The 10,912-nt window shown below is 45.7% G+C and overlaps 1 protein-coding gene across 1 annotated transcript in view; it reads left to right on the top strand.

Moving 5' to 3' along the window:
* Positions 1-10,912, top strand: part of LOC135059170 (complement component C9-like) — a 72,023-nt gene that overhangs the window by 17,477 nt on the left and 43,634 nt on the right. The gene's annotated exons all lie outside the window — the stretch shown is intronic.

The following is a 10,912-nucleotide window of genomic DNA, read 5'->3' as shown; positions in this document are numbered from 1 at the left end:
TGTGTGTAAGCGTCGCTACTAGGGGGCATATCTACTGGGGCATAACAACTGACTGGGGGTATATCTACTGGGGGCATAACTACTGACTTGGGTCATAACTACTGGGGGCATATGTACTGGGGGCAGGCTAATTTTTAAGTTGATCATTTTTGTATGGCCCCCAAAGGATTTTATAACTATCCGAATGGCCCTTGGTAGAAAAAAGGTTCCCCACCCCTGGTCTAGGGCGACAGGTCAAAAGGTCGACATGAGTTTTTTATGTTTTTTTGGTGTCAATTTCTTCGTAGAGTGACCGGGAACCTCAATTAGTGCACCATGTCCCCTCGCACGGCGAGCGAGCTTCGGGACAGGTTACATTTCCAATCATAGTCCATGTGGACCGTTAAGTATGAAAAAGTTCAAAAAAAGAAAAAAAAACGTGAAAAACTCATGTCGACCTTTTGACCTGTCGACCTAGAACATGTCGACCTAGAGACCCTGTCGACCTAGAAACCCTGTGGTCGACCTAGTTACTGTCGACCTAGAAACCGGATCCCGAGATGTAATGAGGCCTGTGAAAATAGTGTGTATGTTATCCTCAGGTTTGTTTATGTATAGAGCCTTAATAAGGTTTCTGGCAGCCCTGGTCACTCTAAACAATTTGAACTTTTGACGGCAGAATTTTATATTTGTAATGTAAATTTGGATAATTTTTTAAATATTTTTACTCATTATCTTTGGTTCAAATAGCTGTCTACTATTTACTTATGGTGGTAATTGGTTAAGAATAATTAGAGTTGGCCTGACAATTTTAAGAAAACACAAGTGCAGTTACTATAGTACTGTATAATAAGGAATATTATCATAATAATAACAGTTAGAGATGTGTGCTGACCCCCGTGTTTTGGTTTGGGATCTGGATTTATTTTTCTCTGGTTGTGCAAAACCACCCTCACATGTTTTGGAGCTGTATTTAAAAAAAAAAGAAAAAAGAAAAGCTAAATAACACTATTATCATATAATTTCATCCTGTTTTTGTTCTTACAGTATTAACTTCAATAACATTAATTTCTAGTCATTTCCTGTTAATTTTGACATCCTTACAGCTCACAATATTGTTCACCAATATTGGCCAAAGGCTGACTGGCTGGCTAAACTAAGCAACAGAGCAGTGGAACAAACACACAGCAGTTATTATTGTGTTGCAAATTAGTAATGTATTAGATCAATAACCAATAAAAATGTCTATGATAACAAGATCATCCCAAATAGTCCTCAGAAATATAACCCATTATGTTGTATATTAAAAAGGACATGCACAATTTAACAAACCAAGCACTTCAGCAAAAGGGACTGCTACTTTTGTGGTTGAAGTGCTTGGTTTGGTTGGGCACCCATAAACTAAATTTAGATGGCACCTCTTTTAGCCTCACAAATGGAACAGATGCCTTCACAAATGTCAGGATTTGGGTAAAAATTATTTCACACCCATGAGGTGGCTTTTTGGTCATATGCCCTTGCATGATAATCACTTTCTTTTTATCATGGACAAGAACTACTGCCACTAGTGCCTGACTTACAGATGTGTCCTCTTACATCTTTGCTCCGTGCGCAACAAGTCATGTTACACATAACTCGTGAGTGCCGTGTGACTTGGTAGCCCCGAGCGTCTTTTTTATGGTTTTTTTTCTCCTGGAAAATGCATCCTACACGCAAAGTAATGTAATAGGCAGCTGCTCATGCATCCTATTACATTACTTTGCGTGTAAGATGCATTTTCCAGGGGGGAAAAAAAACATAAAAAAGACGCTCGGTGCTACCAAGTCACACGGCACTCACGAGTTATGTGTAACATGACATTTTACAGCAAAAAAAGATGCTCAGTGCTACTAAGTCCCTCCACGGCATGGCGCAACTTCAAGAGCTGTTCAGCGTGACTGCAGCAAGGATGTAAGAGGACACATCGGTACACAAACATCCTCATCATCAACATCCACATCATCAACATCCTTATTAGCATCAGATAGTACACAAACATCCCTCTCATTCTATTGCACTTCCACACTAGCAACCTCAATTTCTATTATGTCATCATCACCATCTTTACTTGTACTGCTCATCCCCATCTTTGCAGAGGGTACAGAAATGGTGAAACGAGGTTTCTCTACGAGTGCACACAGCTTGTACTTCAGTCTTAGTCTTCTGTTTTCTTGGGCACTGATTTGTCTATTTTAAATGTGACACCTCTACCTCTTGTTTAACAAAGTAAAAAGCATAGCATATTCTGTTGCGCTTTACAGTTAGAAACGACAGTGATAGAACAAAACTGGGTAATAACAGGCAGACAGACAGACATGGAGGTAGGAAGGGCCTGCTTGCAAACTTACAATCTATAGGGAAATAGGCAATGATACACAAGGATAGGTGCTATATATTGCATAACAGTCCAGCCAGATTGCAAATGTTCTTGGTGGGCAGTATGATATAGTCACCCAGGAAATTTGGACAAGGGTCAGGAGGATTTAAAAGTGAAGAAAGACAAAATATGTGAAGATATGTTTGGACTGAACAGATTAGATAGGTTCATAAGTACGGATGGTATAATGGTAAGCATTACTGCCTCACAGCACTAAGGTCATGGGTTTGATTCCCACCATGGCTCTAACTGTGAGGAGTTTTGTATATTCTCCCCGTACTTGCGTGGGTTTCCTCCGGGTACTCCGGTTTCCTCCCACAATCCGAAAATATACTGGTAGGTTAATTGGCTCCCTACAAAATTAACCCTAGCGTGAATGTGTGTGTGTACATGTGGTAGGGAATATAGATTGTAAGCTCCACTGGGGCAGAGACTGATGTGAATGGCCAAGTATTCTCTGTAAAGCGCTGCGGAATATGTGTGCGCTATATAAATAACTAGTAATAAATAAATAAACGTTTATGAAGGTTATGTGGACAGTTTTGAATACAGTAGAAAACCGGTAACCAATGAGATTGACAAAGCGGAGTAGGAGACAATGATGGTTAAGTGAGGAAGATTAGCCTCACAGTGTGGTATCTGTGTAAGTGCTCATTGACACAAACAGACATGGGCCCTCATTCCGAGTTGTTCGCTCGCTAGCTGCTTTTAGCAGCATTGCACAAGCTAAGCCGCCGCCTACTGGAAGTGTATCTTAGCATAGCAGAATTGCGAACGAAAGATTAGCAGAATTGCGAATAGAAATGTCTTAGCAGTTTCTCAGTAGCTCCAGACCTACTCACAAATAGCGATCAGTTCAGTCAGTTTCGTTCCTGGTTTGACGTCATAAACACACCCAGCGTTCGTCCAACCACTCCCCCTTTTCTCCAGACACTCCTGCGTTTTTCCCAGAAACGCCAGCGTTTTTCCGCACACTCCCATAAAACGGCTAGTTTCTGCCCAGAAACACCCACTTCCTGTCAATCACACTACGATCACCAGAACAATGAAAAAGCTTCGTTACGGCGTGAGTAAAATACCAAACTTTTGAGCAAATTTACTTGGCGCAGGCGCACTGTGTACATTGCGCATGCGCAGTTTGCAACTAATCGCTTCGTTACGAAAAAAAATAACGAGCGAACAACTCGGAATCACCCCCATGGAGACCAGGAGCTAATATCAGCATGCTGCTTCCAACTTTACTTAGCTGCAAACAAACATAAAGCAACACACTTTTGCAGCAAGCTGCACAATAGCACTGAACAACAAACAGTGGTGAAACATGGTACTGCAAGTATAACACAATGTTAATCTGACATAGCCAGATTCCAATATCTAATACCCCTTTCACATCGTACAAATAACCCGGTACCGACACGGCATATTGCCGTGTCGAACCGGGTCAGTGTGCGATGTGAAAGCACACTGGCCGATTTAGCGGGTCGCTTGACCCGGTAAATCAACCCGGTAAAAAAGAAGGGTTTTACACGGGTTGATTACCGGGTCAGGTGCGGTGTGAATGGGAGCCGTGTCGATGCGACACGGTTCCCATTCACAAGATAGGGAGAGGCGGCGCTGGAGATGAGCTCATCTCCCGACGCCGCCTCCACCCCCGCCCCTGCTGCTGCTGCGCGCTCCGTTGTTATGGCAACCGACCCGGTATATTGCCGGGTCGGAAAGCCAGCAGCAGAGTGCAAATGCCGGATCCCACCCGGTAAGTACACGTTTGTCTTACCGGGTAGGATCCGGCATTTGCAGTCTGAATGCAGCATTACAGTTCCCTTCCCATGTAGATAAATGCCTCTTAACCCATCTTATAAGTCCAGTCTTTGTGGCGCATGTCTTACACGAGAAGGATAGTGGCGGTCCTCATGAATGACCTGTAAACTTGGAGTAGGAGCACTTAAGATGTCTGTGGACTTTACTGTGTCGGTATTCACTTCAACATTATCATGGAACAATTGTGCAACTCTGGACAGGTCATCTGAACAATCCACTGTGTCTACTGGGGCGGGTATTGACACCAGAGCTTCTGCAGAAGGTTTTTCTCCATCAAGCGTAGGTGATCCATTATGGTTACGTAGTTGGTTCCTGTGCCACAGTACCACTGGCTCAATTTTCACTATATATGACAGTGGGCCTTTACATTGTTTAACTATTGCAATTACCCACTTCTATTCCCCACGATAGTTATGGGCCCACATAGTCTGGCCTACAGACAAAACTTGCATTTTGGTACCACCTGAACTTAGAGACTGCTTCAGTTGCCAATCACGAATCCATCCACGAATATCTGGCTTGATCAAATCCAGTCGAGACCTGAGGTTCCTGCCCAGGAACAGCATAGCTGGGGTTTGATTTGTTGTGGCATGAACCGAATTCCTGTAGGCAAACAAGAAGTTGGAGAGCTTGTGTTGTAAAGTGCCCCTGTCTGTGCGCATGGCATGGCAAGCTTGCTTTAAGGTTTGTATGAAGCGTTCAGCCAGTCCATTTGTAGCCGGGTGATATGGGGTGGAGGTAATATGACGAATTCTGTTTTTCTTCAGGAAAGTCTAGAACTCTTCAGCGGTAAACTGAGGGCCGTTGTCACTGACCAACTGCTCTGGCACCCCTGTTCTGGCAAAAATATTCCTCAACACTTCCACTGTGTGTGCAGCTGTAGTAGCAGTAGCTGTAAAAACTTCAGGCAATTTGGAACAGGCATCCACCACCACCAGAAACATGGACCCTAGAAATGGTCCCGCAAAGTCCACATGTATCCCCTGCCATGGAGTGGATGGCCACTCCCATGGAGAGGATGGCCACTCCCATGGATGCAATGGTGCTGGAGCAGGCATATTTTGTACAGATTGGCACCCGGCACATTCTCTGGCCAGATTCTCCAACTGTTGATCCAAGCCTGGCCACCATACAAAACTTCTGGCAAGTGCCTTCATTTTGACCATGCCCAAATGACCCACATGGAGCTCCTCTAAAACTCTTGCATGCAGCTTGACATGCATCGATGATCCGCAACCCCCAGAGTAGGCAGCCAGTATCAACTGTCAACTCACGCCTCCGATGAAAGTAAGGGGCCAGCTGCCGATGCACAGGCGCAACCCACCATTTTTGTGTAACTGTGAGAACTTGAGCCAGGATAGGGTCCCAAGCAGCTTCACATCTGATCATACTGGCAGTTATGGGAAGACATTCCACTTGTGTCATTGTGAAAACATTCCATGAATCCTCGGTTGTCTGTGGCAATGGGGCAGTCTGTAAAGGCAGTCAAGACAACCCGTCTGCATTGGCATGTTGTGCAGTCCGCTTGAATTCTATAGTATAGCAATGTCCACCTAAGAACAGGGCCCAGCGCTGCATCTTTGCAGCTGCCGTGACAGGAATACCCTTCTGAGGGTTAAAGATGGACAAAAGCGGTTGATGGTCAGTCACGAGTGTGAATTTCTTGCCATATCAATACTGATTGAATCGTTTAACTCCCCAAACCAGGCTTAAGGCTTCTCTGTCAATCTGTGCATAGTTACGTTCAGCCTTGGATAATGCCCAATGTTGCAAAAGCTATTGGACGCTCCTGTCCATCTTTCATAGTATGTGACATGACAGCTCCAATGCCGTAAGATGAGACATCACAGGCCACTCTTAACAGGAAGCGAGGGGTCATAGTGGGTTAACACTGTGTCTGATGTTATCAAGTCCTTTGCCTTTGTGAAAGCATGCTCACATTCTGTAGACCATAGCCATTTCTGGCCCTGCTGGAGCAACTGACGTAATGGATTCAGAACTGTGGCTAAGTTAGACAAGAATCTGTGGTAATAGTTAATGAACCCTAAGAAGGAGCGGAGCTGGGACACGTCTTTTGGCAGAGGAGCCTTTAACACAGCTACCACTTTTTCTTGACATTTGTGTAGTCCATTTGCATCAATCGTGTGCCCACAGTATGTGACAGAGTCCATGAAGAACTCACACTTGCCTCTTTTGACTCTGAGCCCATATTTTTCAAGCCGCTGCAACACCAGTTTAAGATTTTGGAGTTGTTCTGCATCAGATGAACCTGTCACAATCATGTCATCCAGATAGCACTGGGTACCAGGAACCCCTTGTAACACTTGGTCCATGGCTCGTTGCCAAAGGGCAGGGGCAGAAGCAATGCCAAATATCAACCGATTGTACCTGTAAAGTCCTTTGTGTGTGTTAATGGTGAGGAACAATTGGAACTACTGGAGTTGCCCAAGGGCTCCAATCCACCTTGGATATAATTTTCTCACTTTCCAGCCGGTCTAACTCCAGCACCACCTTCTGTCTGATAGCGTACGGTACTGGCCGCGCATTATGGAACCTGGGAACAGCTCCAAAACATATGTATTCCTTAATCTACTGTGATTCTTTCTGCCGCAAGTGGCCTCAGCCTGATATGCCTGCGACCGGCAAACACGTTTAATATGCCCCTTTTTGTTACATTTCCTACACAGTTCATGTTTGAACCTACAGTCACTGGATGAATGTGTATCTGCATCACAGCGGTAGCATACTTCTAATGGGGGATCACGTACATGCAAGGGCGTTGTGTTTGTTGTTACCAATTTGTGAACTTATGATGCAGACTTGTCAGCTATTTGGAGCTCCATCCTTAGCTGCAGTTTCCATTGATGGTGACACTTGTACTGCACGTGTAAACGTGAGCATAGGTGTGCGCAGGCGGGGGGGGGGGGATCCTGGTGCGCACAGGCACCCCCTAATGTCTGGCACCCCGATCACACATGCCTGATGCAGCGATCGCTGAGCAAGCTGATTACTGTCCCCTCTGCGCTGCACCCTGTCAGGACTGCATTACTGACCGGACGCCTGGGTTAATCAAGGGTGCCACTGCCACCGGCTTTCAAACTCCCAGCTCCACCTCCATGTACAAAAACAGCGTGATGTGATGTGATTACGCCATGCTGTTCGCACGCCCACCTGTCACACCCGCCACACGCCCACCTCTCTCATTCTATGCTATGCCAACGCCAGCCACTGATGAGGAGCAGCATGCAGCCAGCGTTCCTCTTAGGAATACAAATTCAATACTGGTAGGCGGTCGGCAGAAACATTGACACGTCACTCGTTTTTCCAGCAGCAGCAGCACTAGTCTGCGACTATCAGTGTCAGTGAGTGACTGCAGCTTGCAGGGGAAAGAGCGGGGGAGCCAGACCAGGCTGAGGAGGGGCAGTGTAATTGCAGTGAGTGCCATCATGGGTGTTTGTTTGGTGCACTCCACATCATCTGACAATGCATCTGCATTATTAGGATTGGTACAAGGGTGGATATTTTATATTGCGTTGACCATCAATAGATGATGCTAAACACGCCCAAAAGGCGGTGCTAGACACACCCCTCCAACGGTGCACCCCCTAATAAAATGTGCTGCGCACACCTATGAACGTGAGGTCTGTCTCTGTTAGTAAACGTTTTTGCGCACTCTCGCTTAAAATCCCACATACCAGACGGTCTCTCAGGGCATCATTCAGGCCATCCCCACACTGACAGTGCTCTGACAGTCTTTTTAATTCTGCCACATATGCAGCCACTGATTCCCCCTCCTCTTGGTTCCGTTTATGAAATCTGAACCGTTCTGATATCAGGAGAGACTTAGGGGACAGGTGTTCTTGTAAAATCTTAACAAAATCTGCATAAGACTTATAGGCCCTACACACTGGGCGATAATACTCAAAGATATGAACGATCTTGTTCATTAATGAACGAGATACCGTTCATATCTTTCAGTGTGGAGGCACCAGCGATGAACGATGCGCGGCCCCGCACTCGTTCATCCCTGGTGCCCCGTCGCCTGTGCATGCAGGCCAATATGGCTGATCTCGTCCATATTTGCCTGCACTTCTATTGAGCCGGGTGACGGGGAGTGAAGAAACTTCACTCCCCCCGTCACTGCCTCCCCCCCCTCACCGCCGGGTCGCCCGTCGGCCGTATCTGCCGTCGGGCAGCTCGGCGGCGGATCGCTCAATGTGTAGGGCCCTCTAGTAGCAGGTTTCACAGGGGACATTAAATTGCGGAGCAGACCATAGGCTTTTCCTCCCATTGCACTTAATAGTACTGGTACTTGTTTGTCTACAGCAATGTTATATGCCAGAAAATACTGTTCCAGCCTTTCAGTATAGAGGAGCCAGTCATCTTGTTCAATGTCAAAGTTACTTAAGGTGAATGTATGTAGAGCCATGGCAGTGGGTCCTAACCAGTGCTTGCAGCTGAACAGAGGCCCTCATTCCGAGTTGTTCACTCGCTAGCTGATTTTAGCAGCATTGCACACGCTAGGCCGCCGCCCTCTGGGAGTGAATCTTAGCTTAGCAGAATAGCGAACGAAAGATTAGCAGATTTGCGAATACATATTTCTTAGCAGTTTCTGAGTAGCTCCAGACCTACTCACGATTAGCGATCAGTTCAGTCAGTTTTGTTCCTGGTTTGACGTCACAAACACGCCCTGCGTTCGGCCAGCCACTCCCCCGTTTCTCCAGCCACTCCCGCGTTTTTCCCTGGCACGCCTGCGTTTTTCCGCAAACGCTGTGAAAACGCTGAGTTTCCGCCCAGAAACACCCACTTCCTGTCAATCACACTACGAACACTTCAGCGTGGAAAAAACGTTGTTCGCTCGTGAGTAAATCTACTAAGTTCTTAGTAAAATTACTAAGCGCATGCGCTCTGCGTACCATGCGCATGTGCATTTTCCACCTATTCGCAGCGTAGCGAAAATCGGCAACGAGCGAACAACTCGGAATGACCCCCCAAGTGCACAGTGATTCCTTCACAAACACTGCCACTTCTTTCTGGTCTAGCAGATGTGGCCTGGGTTCAAAAGACACTTGTCGCCAATTGTGGTATCTGTGTAAGTGCTCATTGACACAAACAGACATGGAGACCAGGAGCTAATATCAGCATGCTGCTTCCAACTTTACTTAACTGCAAACGATCATAAAGCAACACACTTTTGCAGCAAGCTGCACAATAGCACTGAACAACAAACAGTGGTGAAACATGGTACTGCAAATATAACACAGAATGCACAGTAATGTGAATCTCACAAAGCCAGATTCCAATATCTAACACACAGCTGCATTCAAAAAGGAATCGTAGTGGATAGAGTCTGTTTTTGGTTAGACCAGTAAGTAGACTATTGCAATAATCAATGTGGGAGATAATAAGAGCATGGATTCGAGTATTTGCAGTGTATGTTTTTTTAGATGTATGTAACATGATCTTCAGAGAAATTGTATGTGGGGAATAAAGGACTGTATAGAGGCAAGAATGACACCTAGAAAGCAGCTTGTGGGGTAGGGTTGAATTCAGTGACTAGAATGGATTGATTTGATCCCCCAATAGGTCAGTTCACCACACACACTGTCAGATCATAGTCATTCTATTTAGGGTACACACTGAAGTAGTGTTGCCCACTTATTAGGGTTGTCAAATCATCCCTTTACTTCTGTACACCTATTAATTACATAGGTTCTGTGGCTGATTAAAACCAGGTGAAATGGAGTCTTGAAGTTAGCCAGCCACAGAACCTGTGTAATTAATATGTGTCCAGAATTATAGGGATGAGGTGGTAACCCTAGGACTTATTCAGGTTTGTAAGTACACCAAAAAAGCAAGCAATTGGACAAAACCATGGTGGTCATTCCGAGTTGTTCGCTCGTTACAGATTTTCGCTATGCTGCGATTTGCTGCTAACTGCGCATGCGTATGGTACGCAGGGCGCATGCGCTTAGTTATTTAACAAAAAACGTAGCAGTTTTGCTGTTGTTCGTGCGGCGCTTTTCAGTCGCACTGCTGATCGGTGAGTGATCGACAGGAAAGGGGCGTTTCTGGGTGGTAACTGAGCGTTTTCCGGGAGTGTGCTAAAAAACGCAGGCGTGTCAGGGAAAAATGCGGGAGTGTCTGGAGAAACGGGGGAGTGGCTGGCCGAACGCAGGGCGCGTTTGTGACGTCAAACCAGGAACTAAACGGACTGAGCTGATCGCAATCTGTGAGTAGGTCTGGAGCTACTCAGAAACTGCAAGAAAATATTTAGTAGCAATTCTGCTAATCTTTCGTTCGCTATTCTGCTAACCTAAGATACACTCCCAGAGGGCGGCGGCCTAGCGTGTGCAATGCTAAAAGCAGCTAGCGAGCGATCAACTCGGAATGAGGGCCTATGTGCACTGCAGGTGGGGGGCAGATGTAACATGGGCAGAGAGAGTTAGATTTGGGTGGGTGTGTGTTTAAACTGAAATCTAAATTGCAGTATAAAAATAAAGCAGCCAGTATTTACCCTAAACAGAAACAATATAACCCACCCAAATCTAAACCTCTCAGCACATTACATCTGCCCCACCTGCAGTGCAACATGGTTTTGTGCAGTTGCTTGCTTTTTAAGTTTGCTACCGCATGTGAATAACCCTCCTAGTCATAATATATCATAATACAAAAGCAAATAAGAAGAATGTTAGTCCA

The sequence above is a fragment of the Pseudophryne corroboree genome, chromosome 1 (assembly GCF_028390025.1).
Source record: "Pseudophryne corroboree isolate aPseCor3 chromosome 1, aPseCor3.hap2, whole genome shotgun sequence".
In the NCBI taxonomy this organism is placed as follows: domain Eukaryota; kingdom Metazoa; phylum Chordata; class Amphibia; order Anura; family Myobatrachidae; genus Pseudophryne; species Pseudophryne corroboree.
The sequence above is the reverse complement of the archived record's forward strand: the minus strand, read 5'-3'. Positions and strand labels throughout refer to the sequence as shown.